Source organism: Eschrichtius robustus, chromosome 20, assembly GCF_028021215.1.
Source record: "Eschrichtius robustus isolate mEscRob2 chromosome 20, mEscRob2.pri, whole genome shotgun sequence".
Taxonomy (NCBI): domain Eukaryota; kingdom Metazoa; phylum Chordata; class Mammalia; order Artiodactyla; family Eschrichtiidae; genus Eschrichtius; species Eschrichtius robustus.
The window spans coordinates 59,857,378-59,875,920 of NC_090843.1; the positions used below are offsets into that span (position 1 = coordinate 59,857,378).

An 18,543-nucleotide genomic window follows, 5' to 3' on the forward strand; every position below is an offset into this window, starting at 1 on the left:
AAAGACTTATACACAAATGTTCACAGAATTGCTCGTAACAGCTAAAAGCTGGAAACAACCCAAATGTCCATCAGTTGACAAATGCATAAGCAAATTCTAGTATGCTCAACCAGTGGAATTCTACTTAACAATAAAAAGGAATCAACAACTGATACAACAATATGGATAAATCTCAGACGTTATCCTGTGCAAGAGAGGCCAGATTCAAGGGTAAACACCGCATGATCCGTTTCCATGAAAACCTAGAATAGGCAAAACGAATCTATAGGGTAGAAATCAGAGGTGACCTGAGGAGATGAGTGGGAGGAGAGAGAAACTGACTGCAAATGGGCAAGAGAGAACTTCCCGGAAAGATGTCCTAGACTTCGATTACAGTGGCAGTTGCACAGGTGTATCTATTTGTCAAGTCACTAACCTGTACACTGAGAATGGGGGGATTTTAGTTTATGGTAAATTATAGCTTATGGTAAATCTAATTTAATTTATTTATTTGTGGTCAATTATATACTTTATGGTTAAAATATATAAATTACAGTTGATTTTTAAAATAGGGATAGTAGATACATTTGCTATAACCTCCTGTTTTTCGTAGACAAACTTTATTAAAAATTAAGTGGATTTTAGAAAGTACTGATCATTAATTGCATATACTGTGGAGCAGGAGGTTTCAGGGGGAGAATAAAGAACTAAGAAGGCGACTAATGCTAAGTCCTAACCCTTCCCAGTGGAAGAGCTGTCTATTTCATCATTGGATCAGTCTTATTAGAAACCCAAGGGTCCTTTGAGATTATCAAGTTCAAGTCTCTCATTTTCAGAAAAGCAGCCCAAAGTGAGATTTGTCCAAGATCCCTGCTGCAGACGTTTGTTGCTTAAGCTGCCCAGTGTCCTTACCTGTATCTTAACAGCCCCACTCCTTTATTCCAGGGAATTCTCTCTCTCCCACTAGGCCCTTTCTCTGTGCATCTCTTAATCCAGGTGCCAGCCCTCCCCCTACAAGCCCTAAGGGGTCTCAGGGGGTCCCTCCCCTTTCACAGGCAAAGGTGTGTCTGCCTCCAGGTGGTCTCTGCTCACACCTGGGGAGCTGCTCCTCCATCACAGCCAAGCACACCTGACTGCACTCTGTTTGCTTTACACGACTGTTCCTATTAGTCCCACCTCCTGGCTCCACACAGCTGAGCATCTCGGTTTCTATCTGCTTTCAGGAGGTTTCCCCAGCCTCCCGTCCATTCTGTGAGCTTCCAGTATCTTTGCAATAAATTCCACTCGGCTGACATCAGCCAGAATCGGCTTCCGAAGTGTGCAACCAAAGAACCCCACGTGACACATCACCCAACCGGCACAAGGTAGACGGGGCCCACAGCCCAGAGTTCTGAATTCTCGAAGATGTCCCTGGGCGTGGCGGCCACCTAGCTAATGCCTCAGGATCCTTGGCGGCAATGTCTCAATCCCCCGAGGCTGCTGGGACATAGAATGAGAAAGTGATCACCTATTGAGTGATACATTAAGCGCTCTGACATGCTTTAATTTCGTCCTTCCCACAGCCTGGTAATGTAGGGATTACCCCACTTTATCTACGAGGGCACTAAAGAGGAAGAAAAATATTTTCCCAAGGTCACAGACCTCATAAGTGACAGCGCCAGAACTTGAGCCAACTCTGTTCAACTTTAAAGCCTGGCTCTTGTCACTTCATCAGGCTGCCTCGCCCCAAGAAAACATTCAGTCTTCTGCATCTCCTACGTTACAATTAGGTCACCGGGACTTCAAATTAGGCATCAGAGGCACAACTGGATGCTGGCCGCACCCACAAAGTAGCGGGGGGGGGGGGGTTGGAGGGGGCAGGCAACGCAACGCATACAGTAGGCCAGGACACCCACCCAGGAGAGCGTGAACAGTGGATGGGGTGGTGGTGGTGGTGGTGTTGATGCGGTGTGGGGGTGAAGAGGACACTGCAGCCTTAGGGAGAACACACGTGCCCGGGGAACAGTGTGGGAAACATCCACTTCCCCGAGGAGCAGAAGTGAATTCTTTCTGCTTTGAGATGAAGACATGTTCGCGTTTCCATGGCAATGGAGCACAGCTCACTGCTGTCTATACCTGTAAGTGAGTGACTCACGTTTTTGGCATTGCACCAGCCCAGTCCTAAGTCATTAGCTAATCAGCTGAGAATGCATACACTCCTGGGGTGGGGTGGGGCGGGGGAGAAGGCGGGTAAATAGAGTCTCTGCATATCCTTCTGAGGCCCCGAGAGCAGGGATCACATTTCCTTGGTTTTTGCGCAGCGATTGCCAATACCTGGCACCGTCCCTGCTCCCAAACTATCGTAAGGAACCTGAGTTTGTTGTGGGCTCTCTAAATAGAGGGGGATGGGAGCAGAGTTTCAGTTAAAACCAAGGGTAGGGAATTAAACATGATGCGAAAAGTGAATCAACTTGGGTTGCACAAGCTGTTGAAATTAGTTAAGAACTGCCGGTCGGTGCAAAATTCCAATTTCAAACGAAAACTTGTTAATCGATACTGAAGGGTGGCCTGCGCAATCCTGCTGGGGGTCGAGCATGATCTCAGCTTGACTTGGGTTCGGTCATACACGTTTCCAGGGAGGAGGAAAAGGAGTCTTAGAAGATACCTAGCTCCTGGGAATGCATCACAGCTACTTGAACTATAAGAGAGATTGGTTGGGGGGGGTGGGGGGCAGGGTTAAGAGCTGAAGCCTAGATTCCAAAGAGATCCTGGTGCCAGAGTCTCTGTAGGAAGAGGAGGCCTAGAAGCTACAAGGACTCCTCCAGACCAACCTGGAAAACCTTCAGTGGCTCCCAAGTATCTAAAATGACCCTATCAGTTTAACAAAGGACCTCTACAGGGCACCAGCAGATACAGCGAAGGGTTACATGAAAGGGGTTTTTTCCCCTCTAAACATAAAGAGAACACCTATGGTCCCACTTAGTTTCAGGAGAGTTCATCAAGAGGTTCAGGTGTGCATGGGGAAAACCCAAAAAGGAAAATCTATCGGGGAGGGAGAGTCCAGAGTAAGGAGACATCCCACCCACCCACCCAGATTTCAGAGGAAGCTGGGCCTGGCCTCCCCAGGAGGGCTGTACACACACACCACCCCGATTTCTGATAATCAGGCAGTCCTCTCCCGGGAGATGGGATTACTGGTAAAGAACTGGACCAGGATGTTTTCTGAGGGGCATTCATCATCACCACCATGTCAACAGCACTTGCCAGAAAAGGTTTATACTGGAGTTTGGCGCCTGCTTGTCCCAGCTTGGCAATGAGCTTGTCGGCTCCCGGGACACAGGGGGCCAAGTGTCCACACTGGGTGTCTACACTGCCCACAGCACCCATCAGACATGCCTTGCACACTGAAGAAATTCAATAAAGGTTCACTGAATCATGATGGACGGATGGATGAAGAGGGCTTTCTGAAGGGTTCCCTCAAGCAGTTCGGAAGACCTCATTACCGTAAAGAGGACTGACTCAGGGAGCCTTACCGTCTCAGAAGGCAGCCAGCCCGCCCCCGCTGAGCTTGGAAACGAGGGCCCCTTTCTTTATGGCACAGAAATGGAAGCAGGGCTAAATTCTGAGGTCCTCCCAGCTCTGAAATCCACAGGCCCCTAAGCAGCCTCTGTTAAGAAAGTAACTGAGGGAGTTCCCTGGTCATTCAGTGGTTAGGACTCAGCTCTTTCACTGCCGTGGCCCCAGGTTCAATCCCTGGTCGGGGAACTAAGATCTCCACAAAGCCGAGCATCGGGGGCCAAAACAACCACCACCACCACCACAAAAAGAAAGTAACTGAAAATAAAGAAATGCACCACCTGTTAGGGGTTCTATCCAGAAGGAGGGGAGGGAATAAAATCCTGATGGGCTGTGCCAGGAGCAGACAAGTCCGCTGGGCAGGAGGGCTGCTGGGGCTTCACCCAGAGCGGAGCTCCCCCATCTCACTGTCAAGAGGCAACCGCACCAGCTACAACTTAGTAAGATTAAAGGGGGGAAAGGCATGTGCTGCTTCAAAAGAGAGAAAAAAGGAAGAATAAATTACTGAGACAGCCTAACTGCGGCTCCGTTAGGGGTACCAGGGAGGTGGGTTGGGGTCGGAAGGATGATGGAGGTGGGTCCAAGATCCCAGGCAGCCCGGCTGCTGGCATCCTTCCTGCCTCTAACAGTCCGGTACCCTGAGCCCCTCCGCTGAGGCGACGAGGGTTCAGGAGAAGGGGACCAAGCGCGCCAACACGAAGCTCCTTGGCCTCTGGCCGACTCTCCTTAAACCAGCACAGGCCCGGCCCAGGGCGGCTCCACGCGGCCCTGATTACCACGCATCTTTTTACAATGCTCAGCCAGGCGCACTGAAGGGACTCCAGGTAAATCCTCATCCAGCCCGGTGTCTCTAACAGGGAAGTAAATCACCCTTAATAACCCAGGGCAGGCCGCCACGTGTCCTATTTCTGGAGTGGTTGCTTCCCATGCTGGCAGCGGGGGGGTGGGGGGGGGGGGTGGGGGGGGTGGGGGGGAAGTGCGGTGTGGGCACAAAACCCAGAGGAGGGAGGTCAAGTTCGGCAGGTCTGATTTCTGAGCGGGGAGAGGCTGGGAGGCTGGCGCGGAGGGGAGAGAATTAGTGAAAGTCCCCACGCCACATTTCCCTGATGCAGACCCCGAGAGCGCCAGATTGGATCCAGAGAAAACAGGAGCAGAAAAAATGAGACGACGTCTGGCTGAGGTCAGGGACCTCTCCAGTCCAATCTCCCAGCACGAGGTGGGGCGGAGTGGGCGGCAAATCTGGCACAGAGCTTTGCAGCCAGAGCAAAGAGGGAAATGTGTTTGGCTAAAGGGTCCTCTGTGTCCTTAAGATAAAATAAGCCACCTGCTCAAGGGAAACGCCATTCCTACCCTAAAGCCGAAAGAGATTCCTCCAAGGGGTTCAGAGAAAGAAGACAGTTAAAAAAAAAAAAAACAAAAAAAAAACTTAAAAGACCATGAGTTTCATAGGGCTGTTCATTTTAACCCTTGGTTTGAACCAGGTCCTTAAAAAGCAATCCCTGCGTATCAATTTCCAGCTGTAGCTCCTACCAACCAGGTGTCAGTGAAGACCTGGGAAAAGGGCAGGTAGAGTGTAAACAACCCCTCATCTTCATAACAGGGAACCAACAGATCGTGTTAAAAGTTAACAAATTGCGAAACAACACGTAAGCATTTTATTTAAAATTGTGGAAGTAACTGCCAGGAGAACTAAACATCAAATGCGACTGGAAAGGAGGGGGGTGGGTGTGAGCGTGCCGCTTTGCACTCTGAGCCTTCCAGTACTATTTGATTTTTGTTTTTAACCGCATGTATGCTATTACTTTTGCTCCAAATAAAAACAAAGGCTTTTAAGTGTACAGCATGGAAAATGAGGAAAGAGCACATACCGGAACGCAAGGCCAGCGAGAGTGTGTCGTAACGGGGATAACTTTGAGTTTGCTCAGATTTATACACAAAAGTAGCGACCTCCCTGGCGGTCCAGTGGTTAAGACTCTGTGCTTCCACTGCAGGGGGCACGGGTTCGATCCCTGGGTGGGCAACTAAGATTCCCGCAGGCTGCGTGGCCAAAAAAAAAAAAAAAAAAAAAAAAACAACTTACACACAAAAGTAAATCTCCCGCAAACTTCAGAATTATTAGGAGCAGCTCTGTGCACCTCACCTCCCACCTGGGAGAGACACAAGCGCATCACACCACTGCATCAGAGGACCACTCCTCCTAGCAGTCGCATAAAATCCTGATGCCGGCCACGAGGCAGGCTTCCAACATCTGACTCTTCCACTTCCATAGAAATTCGATTTGTCTAAGAATGTAAGTCCTCCTTCCCACTCGATTACGCCAGCCCTGTTTATTCTTGGCTTTCAGAGCCAGCGGGGTGGGGAGAGATCCAGGTGTGCTGACACAAAGACACCCACCTTCACCAGATGCAGAAGCGTCTTCACAAATATCGGTGATTTATCCTTGGGCAAGAAGTCCCTGAACTGTGGAATCTGGCAGCTAGTTAGTGGCCTCGGTTTTTGGATGAGGACGCCCGGATGTGAAGTGAGACAGGCCTGAAGTCTTAAAACTACGAGGCGGTAACCTCAGAACTTGCTTCTCCAGAGTCCCGACCCAGTATTCTCTCCACTATATCATGTCTTTTCGGACCCTTCGACATGTTGAATAGCTATCTGAAGTGGGGTTCTGCTGTCAAATGCGGATTAATCCAAGCCTCCTCAGAGGCCTGAAGTGATGATGTAACATCCTGAATCCAAACCTACTCACCATCTTCCTTCACCACCTCTACTTTCGGCCACGGCTCAGGCCAACCACCTCTCTCAGCCAATTGCTCTCCTGGTTTTTAATTGGGGCCACCACCTCCCACTCATTCTCTACCCAGCAGTCACAATGATTCGTCTTAAAAACCCATCAAAAATCATGTCACAATAGATAATCCACAGAGACCGAGAGCAGATCGGTGATTGCCCTTGGCTGGGGGAGCGGGGCCAGGGAGGTAATATGGGCAGTGACTGCTTGATGGGTATGAGGTCTCCTTCGGGAGTGATGAAAATGTTTTGGAACTAGACAGAGGCGGTGGTCACACAATACTGCAAATGCACTGAAATATCAGGGAATCATACAGTTTAAAATGGTTAATTTTAGGTTAGGTGAATTTTATCTCCATCTTTAAAAAAAAAAATCATGTCATGCCTCCAGTCAAATCTCTCCAGTGGATGCCCACCTTCCTCAGAGTGAAAGCCCCTCCCTCCCTCTATTCCAGACCCAATGGACGAGCCCCTGTGCGTCAACTCTTCCTTCCCCTGGGACACACACCCCTGAGACACCCACAGGCTTGTTGCCTTATTTTATTTGGGTCTCTGTTCAAATATTAGCAACCAGCGAATCTTCCTGTTGACCTCATAGAAAAAAGCAACTCCTGTTACCCTCTGCTCTGAGAGGAAAACAGAACCTCATTAGCCTGATATTATGTCATATTTGTTTTCTATTGTCTGATTTCCCCCAGAAGAATCCAAGCAGTGTCGGCAGGGACTGCGTTATAAATGCCCAGCACTTAGACCAGGGTCTAAAGTGCAACAGGTGCTCAAAAAAAGTGTTGAATGAATGAATGAACGTTCATTTGTTCCAGGTTCAAAGGTCATTGACCAGGGATCACTTTTCCCCCCAAGGGGCATCTTGACAGGCTGACTTTGACAAATGCTCACTGTATTAGTCTGTTGCAGCTGCTGTAACAAATAACCACAAACCTGGCAGCTTAAACCAACACCCATTTTTTTCCTCTTCCAATTCTGGAGGCCAGAAGTCTGAAATCAGTTGCACTGTGTCAAAACCAAGGTGTCAGCAGGGCTGCACTCACCCTGCAGGTCCTAGGGGGCTTCGTTCCTCAAATCTTCCAGACTCCCCGGCGGCTGCAGGCATTCCTTGGCTTGTGGCCACATCACCCTAATCTCCGCCTCTGCAGAGAAGTGGGAACACATCCTTCACCCATGGACTAAGGGATGGGCACGTGGGCTCATCAAACCAGCTTGCAAATGTGGGACAACTCTGGGCTGCCTCTCCCCTTCCAGGGTATGGATGACAGCCCAGAACAGCGCCATGAAACCAAGGAGAACACAGCCCACGGACCGCAGGCTGCTAATCACTGACGGAAGACCATGAGCCCAAGATCAGCCTCTTGCGGCCCTTCCTCTGCATCCTTGTGGACCACTCCCAGATCCCCACTCGGGTTCTGACTCATGTGGCAAACCACATTCTGCTTCAGAGACACAGGCCACTGACACCTCAAATTCAACATGTCCAAAACCGAATTCCATTCCCCACTCCATCCCTGCCATACATATATAATCAAAGAAGATTATATGAGGGACAGAGTGCGGCCCTGGGCGTGGAGGTGAGCAATGGGTCCCATGTCCCCCACTCCCACTTACTTCTCCGGGACCTTCCCTGAGCCCTGTTTCCAAAATCACGCTTGTGAAATAAGCCTGCTGGATCAGATGATCTATCTCAGAGGCCCCTTCCAACACCGCGCAGCCTGTGAGTCATCGGAAAAAGCAGAGGGAGCGGGGGACCCGACCGTCCAGCCCTCCCCCTCCGCCACACCCCTGTTTACCAAACAGCGAAAGCCAGGATGCATTCCTGCGGAGCTCCAGGAAAGGCGATGCAGAAAGCCCTGCTAGGTTTCCACCACACATGTTGAAGTGGGCAGCCTGAGCAGGTGGGCACTTTGTATTAAATCTCTCTGGCCGGTGAAAAGTTTAAACCGGGTCACAGTGTCAAGTGACCTGAGAAAGGCATCTTTCCACTGCCCTGGGGTGGATTAGGCAGAGGCAGCCGGCTTTCCCCGTGTGGTGCTGGACGTGAGGAACGAATTCCAGCATTTCGTAATTTCTCCTCCAACATATTTTCCCCTCGGTTTTCTTGCTCAGGTGGCCAAGTTGGATGGTCAGACAGGAGCTGACTCCTCTAACACCCTGCAAGCCTGCCCTATGAGACACACCTGATACAACAGGGGAGAGAGGCCGTCCCAGGCAGTTACAACAGCGCCATCATGCCTACATACACGACCCTTGGTCTTGAAAAGAAAGCTGCATCTTCATGACTTTTGCAAGATGAGTCACCCTGGATGCACTACCTAAGTGTGACCAGTCCGTGTGGTGGCCTCTGCCAGATCTTTCTCCCAGAGCTATTCTCTTGCAAGCCAAGCATGGCTCAAATCTGAGAGCGTGGTCAGCTAACTTCCTCCCAAACTCACCATCAGACTCCGTTTCATACCAAAAGGCATATCATGGGGACAGGGACAGGCCAGAAGGTTTCTCTTCTTCTCTCCTGCTGGGCTGGAGGAATATTCTCAGCTTATTATTAGTCCAGCTCCTTAGCACCTTCACAGGAGACCAGGAAAGAGAGAAGAAAAGAGGTGGCTGGGATTCAACTGTTCCTCTCCTTGGTAGGAGTTCTGAAGGCTCAGAAGGAGGAAACGGAAACTTTAGGTTAAAAGAAGACTTGGGGGAATAACTCACGTTTAACAGATGACGAAAGGAGTGGTTTATATGATTCCTGGCAGCCTTGCCCTTTGGTGATTAATTTCACTATATTTCTAGCCCTGCAACCGGCAACCTTGTCTCCTATTAACACGGAGGAGCAAAATCTTGCCGCTGGACTTCTCAAAAGAATGGTCTCTGCCTGCCTGCCCGGCACCTCACCAGCGTGTTCTCTTCTTAATGTCCTCACGCGGGCACGGGCACACGAAATCTCGCAGTTAAAACGGGGATCACCATTTCTCACGTGCCGTTTCCCAGACCTCATTCCCCCAAGCTCCTTGAGACTTTTCCCTTGATGTCGGTGACACTAACCATTCGGTCCTCTCTCTGCCTGAGAGCTGGACCTGTTCCCTCAAATCCCATCCAGGCTCACATCAAGGATTCCATCACTGCCACGTCTCGTCAGTTACCATTTGGGGGTAGATTTCCATTCTCCACCCTCTGGAACCAACTGACCTTGATCTTCCTCTGGGTACCACTCTTGTTCCTTCCTCAGTCTGTGTGGTCAGGATGACCCCACCTCTCAACTATGCCATTCCAGGCTCCATTGGAAAGCTGCCCAGTGATTTTCCTTTTTCCTCTTGGAGTTACTGAGAGTTTCTAGAATCCTTCTGAAGAGGTGACTAAGCTAGAAAATGACGCCGACACAGAGGAAAGAAAAGCCAAGAGATGGAGAGTTTTGATGAGACTGCCTTCACCTCTTCTACTAGTTACTTACTGCTGCGTACCAAGTTAGCCCAAAGCTCAGGGTCTTCAAACAACAAATGTGTGGTCTCAGTTTCTGCAGGGGCAGGGATCTGGGTACAGTTTACCCAGACTTTGAGCCTTACCCAGGGTTTCTCACAAGGCTGCAACCCAGGGCTGTGGTCATCTCAAGGTTCAGCTGGCAGAGAATCCCCTTCCAAGTTCATTCATGTGGGTGGTGTTTGCAGACCTGGGGTCCTTGCTGGCTGTCTAGGTTTTAGTTCCTTGCCACATGCAGAGATCCTTTAGTTCCTGACTTCCATCATGACTCCTGTTATGAGTTTTGGCAACTGGATGATAGGTTTCATCTTATAAGTTGGGCTCTCAGTTTTTGAACTGTTTTTCTCCTCTGCTCTTGTTCATGACCAGGCTGTATGGCTCAAGGGACCCCACCATTTGAGTGCCTTTTTTGCAATTTTTTAAGGAGCCTGGGACTAGCAGGGATTGGTAGAACCTTTGAGCAACACCTTCTACATACCCAAATGTGTCCCTCCCCCCACCCATGAAGCACCTACATGAGGTAGACCAGATGCACCCAGGAGCTCTGACCTGTGTGCCAATACGGTCATCCCAGGACCCTATGAAGATTCCAGAACAGCCTGGTGAGCAGATTGCTCCTGCTGGCTGACATGGAATTTCTCTGGTGGGACTATGTAAGACTAGGTGACTAGAATAGCCTTGGCATGCTGATTTGGGGTGACTCAAGTTGTTTATATAGACGGGGCCCACACATCCTAAGGGCAACGGTGCCGCCACCCCACTTGGGCCACCTACTCCCATGGTCATCCCCTTGACCTGGTATTTTAAATCAATGCTTCTCAAGCCTGGATGAACACTAGAATCACCAGGGGAGCTTTTAAAACGTAGGGTGCCTGGGATCCACCCCACACAGGTTAATTCAGAATCTCAATCAAAATCAAAATACCCAGGCTCTGGTGTTTTGTTTTTAAGTCCTCCAGATAATTCTAACATTGAGAAGACCCGCTTTAAATAATGGCCACAAATCTCAAACTGGCGCTCAACTCTTGCTGCTCTGCCCTTAAAGTAAATTCAAGGAGCGAACAATTTAGGCATCTCCTGGACACATAAGAAACTGTGTCTTCTTAAGCTTCCCACTGCAGAAGTGCTATGGAGTCTTGCTACTCAAAGTGGGATCCAAAGCTGAGAGCATCACCACCACCTGGAAGCATGTTAGAAATGCAGAATCTGGGCCTCCCTGGTGGCGCAGTGGTTGAGAATCCGCCTGCCAATGCAGGGGACACGGGTTCGAGCCCTGGTCTGGGAAGATCTCACATGCCGCGGAGCAACTGGGCCCGTGAGCCACAACTACTGAGCCTGCGCGTCTGGAGCCTGTGCTCTGCAACGAGAGAGGCTGCGACAGTGAGAGGCCCGCGCACCGTGATGAAGAGTGGCCCCCGCTCGCCGCAACTAGAGAAAGCCCTCGCACAGAAACGAAGACCCAGCACAGCCAAAAATAAATAAATAAATAAATAAATAAATAAATAAATAAATAAATAAAATTTCAAAAAAAAAATTAGAAACTCAGTTTGTGTTCTAAATTGTAAAAAACAAAAAAAGAAAGAAAGAAATGCAGAATCTGCATTTTAACAAATCCCCAGGTGATTCATTTGCACATTGGTGTTTGAGAAGCATAGTTCAAGCCATCTAGCAACCCTACTATGGTTACGCAATGATTTGTTTTCCATCTTCAAAACAACTATTTCACTCTTTCTCATGAAAGACAAGAGCAATCTGACAGCAATTGCTCATCAACCCACTGCCCAAATTCCATCCTACCCACGTCAGTACCCATGTTCTTAGCCTGCCCTCCCATTACAGTGGCTAAAAGGCCCTCTTCCTATCAAAGGCAACCTACCTGCTTTCTACCTGTCAGCATATAGCACCCGGCTTTAAAAAAAAAAAAAAAAAGAGAGGATAAACAACAAGGTCCTATTGTAGAGCACAGGAAACTATATTCAATATCCTGTGATAAACCATAATGGAAAAGAATGTATATATGTATATAGCCAAACCACTTTGCTGTACAGCAGAAATTAACACAACATTGTAAATCAACTATACTTCAATAAAATAAATTTTAAAATATATAAATTTTAAAATACCTGAAATTTTTTAAAAAGAGAGATAAATCTATCCTTTGACCCCACTCCTCCAGGCCCTGCCTATTCCTCTGCTTCTCGTCACAGTGAATACTTTCACCAAAAGACTTACTTATAGTCATGACCCCTACTTTCTGGCCTCTAATGCTCTCCAGCCCAACTCCACTGAGGCTGATCTCCAGTATCACCAATGACCTTCATGCTGTTACCAAATCCAAGGGCACCCTGGACTCTTCTACAGTCCTTGGCCAGGCAGCAGCATTCAACGTTCCCTCCTTCCGGAAACTGTGACTTGTCATGGCTTCCATGGCGTCTCACGTTTTCTCAGGTAGTTGCCTGTCTGGATCTTCCCCTAAGCTCAATCTTAAATGTTCTAGCAATCTCCTGCCCCTACCCTTCTTTCCTATCTGTTCATTCTCTTTAGTGGCCCAACCCTTCCTGTCCCATAGCTTTCTACACGCTCTATTTCCTGATGACCCTAAATGCACTTCTCTAGCCCTGACCTTTCCCCATGCCCACCTGGCTACTTGCCAGCGCTACACCAATGCTCAGGAGGAATCTCTAACAGATCCAAAACAGAGCCCATCTTCCTCGCTTCCAAAAAAAAAAAAAAAAAAAAAAAAAAGCAAAACCAAACCTGTTCTCCACGCCTCATTTTAGCAAATGGCACCATGATCCATCCTGTTGCTTAAGCCCCAAATCTAGGATCATCAGCTTCTCCACCTTCCCAATCCAGTCCCTGTCAACTCCTGTCAATCTGCCTCCAAAGCTCATCCAGAATCCACCCACGTTTCTCCGTTTCCACTGCTGCCACCCTGTTCCCAAGGCACCACCACCACTCCCTATATCATTATCCTGGTCTTCGAGTTGGTCTACGACGTCCCCTCTTCATCCCCTACAATCCATTCTCAACATGGCAGCCAGAGCGAACTTGCAAAACATTAATCAGGTTATATATATCACCTTCTAATTAAAAGCATCCAAAGGCTTGGCACTCCTCTTTGAAAAAAAGAAATCCAAACTATTTAGCCTAATTCACAATGCAATAAAGTCTGCCTTCTATTTACCTGATCCTTCATCATTTTATACCACTTCCCTTCCAGCCACACCAACCTTCTTGCTCTGTGCCATTCAACGCAGGGTGGACCACAGCCGTATCTTGCTTTTTAAAGTTAGACTTAAATTAATGACAACTAAAATGTGAAATTCGGTTCCTAAGTCTTACCAGGCCCCTTTCAAGTGCTGAGTTGTCACACGGGGCTGCTGGCCACGTGACAAGTGCAGATACAGAACATCTGCATCACTACAGAAAAGCTTGGACAGCGCTGTTTGAGCTGTTCCTCGGATGGGGAAGGTTTGGTCCCGCCTTATGGCTTTGGCATTCACTGTTACCTCTGCGTGAAGTGCCCTTCCCCCAGCAATTCATTCCCACGGCTGGATCCAGACATCAGCTTCAATGGGAGGTTCCCCCACAAGCACCGATCTAAAGAAGCCAGCGTTTAGTTACTCCCAAGCACACGTGAACCAATTTAATTCTGCACAGCATTTACCTCTGGCTGATGCTCTCCTTGTTTATCTGGGTTTGTCTGCTTATTGCTCAACTCCACACGCCTCCTCACCCCAAAGCAAACTTCCAAGATCAGGGACCGTGTCCGTCTGGCTCACAGCATTCCAGCGCCCGACACACCTGCCCGATTAGTATTAACCGACTGTTAGGCCCACGCCACTCGTATTTCCTTTTAAATCACCTTTTCTCCACCTTCCCTGCCACCACCCAGCCTGGGCCTTCATCCAGGCCACCCCGACGGTACTACAAACAGAATCCTGCCTCTGCCCTGCCTCGAGCCTGCAAACACTCGCAGGTGAATCTTGTTAGCGCTCCCCCCCGTCAAATCAATTCCCTGCCCATTCTGGCTCCAAACGGCCTCCGTGTCCCCAAAGGCGGCACGCTTGCTCCTACGTCGGCGCTGCTGTCAAGTCTCTCCCTCTGCTTGGGGCACCCTCCCTGTTTCTCGGTGAGGCCGCACCTTCTCCTGTCTCCCAGGTGTGGCCCAGGTGGGGGTGCTCTGCAGACACCGGCCCCGCCTCCGGCCTCCTCCAGCACTTCCTGTCTGCAGCCCGGCTTTGGCACTCACACACGCACAGAGGACAAGACGTTCCACCTTCCACGTACGCGCACACAGATCATCCCCGAGATGACTCCTAAGAGCGATGCTTCTCAAGCTTTACTGAGGAGCAGAGTCACCTGGAGAGTTCATAAAGGGCACACAGGTCAAGGCTTATGGGAGCAGGATAAGATCGGGGCCTCTGTCCTTTTCCCACATTCCCCGGGTGACTCGGAGACGCACCAAAATATAAGCTGCACTGCTTTTTTTTTTTTAATTTACTTTATTGAAGTATAGTTGATTTACAGTGTTGTGTTAATTTCTGCCATACAGCGAAGTGATTCTGTTATACACATATAAGCATCCTGTTTCATATTCTTTTTCCATTATGGTTTATCACAGGATATTGAATATAGTTCCCTGTGCTATACAGTAGGACCTTGTCGTCTGTCCATTCCATATATAATAGTTTGCATCTGCTAATCCCCAAACTCCCCCTCCATCCCTCCCTCATCCCTCTCCCCTTTGGCAACCACAAGTCTGTTCTCTACGTCTATGCATCTGTTTCCGTTTCATAGATAGGTTCATTTGTGTCCTATTTTAGATTCCACATATAAATGATAGCATATGGTATTTGTCTTTCTTTTTCTGACTTACTGCACTTAGTATGATCATCTCTAGGTCCATCCATGTTGCTGCAAATGGCATGACTTCATTCTTTTTTATGGCTGAGTAGTATTCCATTGTATATATGTACCACATCTTCTTTATCCGTTCATCTGTCGATGGGCATTTAGGTTTCCATGTCTTGGCTACCGTAAGTAGTGAGCTGCACTGATTTACAACATCAGATCTTCAACAGGAGTGGCTCAAGCCTTGTCCATTTCCACCAATCGGGAACACTTGGGAAGGGCCCGACTTGGTTGATGACCTTCTCTGACACAAGCTTGCTCTCCTTCAAGTATTGAAAGCTACCCCCTGGGGCAGGCTGAAGAATGGCCCCCCCAAATGGAGCTACGTCTTAATCCCTGAAACCTACAACTGTCACCTTCTATGGCAAAAAGGGACTTGCCAGGTGTAATTAAACTAAGGATTTGGGGATGAGAAGGTTTTGCTGGATTATCTGGATGGGCCCTAACTATAATCACCAGGGTCCTTATAAGAAGGAGACAAGGTCAAAGAGGGAAGAAAAGCCAATGTGAAGCCAGAAATGGGGAGAAAAGGTAACAGGATGTGCAGCCATGAGCCACGGAAGGAGCTTTTACAAGATGCGAAAGGAAAGAAACGGATTCCCCCCGGTTCCCCCGGAAGGAGCCAGCCCTGGGACACTGACTTTAACCTCGTGACTCATCTCAGACCTCAGACCTTCAGATCTATGGAAGAGGATGCGTTCTTTGAAGCTACTATGTTTGTGGCAATAGGAAACTAATACACTTCCCTTTTCTGTAAGCATCCTGATTTTCTACTTAACTCGTTATTGAAAGATACAGGAAGCTCCATTCAGACAGCGTTGGCTTGCTTCGCTCATCTCTGTGTCCACAAGGCCTAGCTCAGGGCCTGCCATGCACATCCTCAAGGAAGGCCGATGTTCCAAGTTGGAATTTGGGACCTTCCCCGATGCGCCTGGTAGCCTAACCCCATTGGTGTTTCCAATAAGGGAAATACATGAAGTTCAGAAATAGGTCACCAAGCTTGAGCATCTTGGGGAAGAACTACTGTTGTATTTTGACTCGAGGAAACCTAGGCAGATACGCTCTTCTTTCTTAGACTCTTATTCTCATCCTGAAAAGTGTGTGGCTTCGAGCTGTGCTGTCCAATATGGTAGCCACTAGGCACATATAATGATTTAAATATAAATAAAAATTCAAATGAAGACCCAGCCTCTCAGTCACACTAGCCACATCTCAAGTGCTCACCAGCCACATGTTAGTGGCTACGGTATTGGATGGCACAAACAGAGACCATTTCCACCATCGCAGAAAGTTCTACCGGACTATGCTGTCTGGCAGCATCTCTCCAAACATGCTTGGCTCCAGCTCCAGACCCCAAACTAGAAAACCTAAGGGGGAGAGAAATGCAGCCACCACACCCCATTCTACCCTGGAATTCATTCTTGAGCGTGTGTCCTAAGACGCAGAGCTTGGAGTGGTGTCCAGAGATTTTCGTCCAAGTGTGATTTTTCGTTGAAAAGACTCTATCGTTGGAAAGTGAGAAGGAAAAGCAGCAGCTGAGGAAACTGCAAACGAGAGATCGGACTCATGCAGGGGTGAGGTGGGGAGGATGGAGATTAGAGAGGGAAGAAGCAGGGGAAAGTAAGGGGAGCAGCACGTAGGAAATAGACTCTAGTGATGTGATCACGGGCAGAAAATTCAAATGTCGAAAAGGAGGCCTCCCTGGAGATCTGAAAGCACGTAAAGGAACAGCCAGCCTGCAGAGGGGCTGGACCACTGCTCAGAGAAGGGTCTGCGGGACAGACCTTCATCCGCCGTGGATACCCTGGTATCCACTCACCGTCCCCATAGTGGGCAGCAATAGTGTGGGGGGAGAGATGGGGAGAGGAAATCAACTGAATGCAAAAACACAGAACTTTTCCATACAGAAAATTAAAAACTGGAAAGTGGGGGGCTTCCCTGGTGGTGCAGTGGTTAAGAATCCACCTGCCAATGCAGGGGACACGGGTTCGAGCCCTGGTCCGGGAAGATCCCACATGAGGCGAAACAACGAAGCCCGGGCACCACAACTACTGAGCCCGCGAGCCACAACTACTGAAGCCCGCGCGCCTAGAGCCCGTGCTCCGCAACAAGACAAGCCACCACAATGAGAAGCCCGCGCACCGCAATGAAGAGTAGCCCCCGCTCACTGCAACTAGAGAAAGCCCGTGTGCAGCAACAAAGACCCAACGCAGCCAAAAATAAATAAATAAATTTATATATTAAAAAAAAAAACTGCAAAGTGCACAGTGCTGCGGAGGCTGTGGGTAAATGGGCACTCGTAGACGTAGCTGGTGGAAGGGTAAATAGTTCTGCCTCGCTGGAGGCTGTCTGGCACTTTCTATCAAATTTACAAACACACTCTTTGCTCCAGGCTTTCAACTTAAAAAAAGAACTGATCCTTCCCTGACACTCCCCCGTGTGCAGAACGACGGACACACAGGGTATCCACAGCATGTAAAGGTAACAGGAAGAGATGAGAAGCAACCTATATGCCCATCTGTGAAATGAGTCAGGAAGGTATTAAAAAAACGAGGACACTCCTTCTATTGACTAAACTCCACGATATATTGTTACAGGGTTTAAAAAAACAGCAGCAGCAGCAAGGTGAAGAAGAAAGAGGAAGCCAGCACAGGTGTGAAGGGAAATAAAGGCACACGTATATTCGTAGATATCTGCACTATTTCCTCTATGCCCACAAGAAACTGGTAACTTGCTCACCTCTGGGGAAGGGAATTGAGAGGCAGAGGACAAAGGGTAGGAGGGAGGCCAACGTTCACTCTATATTTTTTAGTGCCTAATAAATGTCAGAATTCATCTATATATGACCTATTCAGTACGAGTAAAATTAACAAAGATACACTTCTGGATATGTACACTCAACAGAGAGTTTAAAACTTACCCCACGAACACCCTTCTGCATGGATGCTACAGCCTCAGCGGGAAGACAGCACCTGCCAGGTGAGCGGGCCCAGGGGACCAGCTGCACAGCAGCCGTGAGCCCCCGGGTGCCACGGGCGCCTCTGTCCCCTCGCCCTGTAGCAGGTGTCACCTCCCCTGTGGTCCCGGGCCTCCGAGGAGGCGTTCCCAAAGCCCTGGCCCTCAGCAAACCTGGGCTGTGTTCCAGCCTTGGAAATGATCAGGAATAGCCCTGCTCCTGCCTAAATCCCAGCTTCTGGGTCCATTTCCGACCGGGGTGCCACCCCACCCCAGGGCGCCCACTGCCAGGGCAATGACACCCCGCCAGCCTCTCACACTAGGGGAGCAAATGCAAGCGAGTGCCACGGCTGCGTCCGATAATCACTATGGACACCAGCCTGAATCGGGTCTGTGTCCAATTAGCCACCCCTGCAACAACACCATAGCAACGAAGGTAATATTATTGTTCCACGAAGAGAAAATGAAACACACACACACACACACACACACACACACACACACACGCACACACGATGTGTTGTCCAACAGCTTCCAAAGCCACAGACGTAACACTTCTCCATGCCCTGCAACTTGTGCCTCTCCCTTCCCCATGACGATGCAGCTTCTTTGATGGGAAGCCACAGGCTCGGGCAATTACCTCTTCACAGCCTCCACGCTGTGTGCCCTTCACAGGGGCTGCCCTCCTCCCTCTGCCCTTTTCCTGCTGGAGACAGCACGGCCTCCAGGTGAAGCTCCAAGCTGCCCTCGGCTGGCTGGCTGGCTGGCTGGCTGGTTTCTCCAGGCCAGACCCAAGCTGGGCACTGGAGTTTTGGTGGCTGCAGCCATGAACCACACACTAATCTTCAGACACAAATGTGGAAAGCATTAACCCAAATG

The 18,543-nt window shown here is 49.2% G+C and overlaps 1 protein-coding gene across 2 annotated transcripts in view; it reads right to left on the reverse strand.

Moving 5' to 3' along the window:
• The window catches only part of GAS7 (growth arrest specific 7), a 199,704-nt gene that overhangs the window by 124,314 nt on the left and 56,847 nt on the right, over positions 1-18,543 (reverse strand). The window lies entirely within an intron of this gene.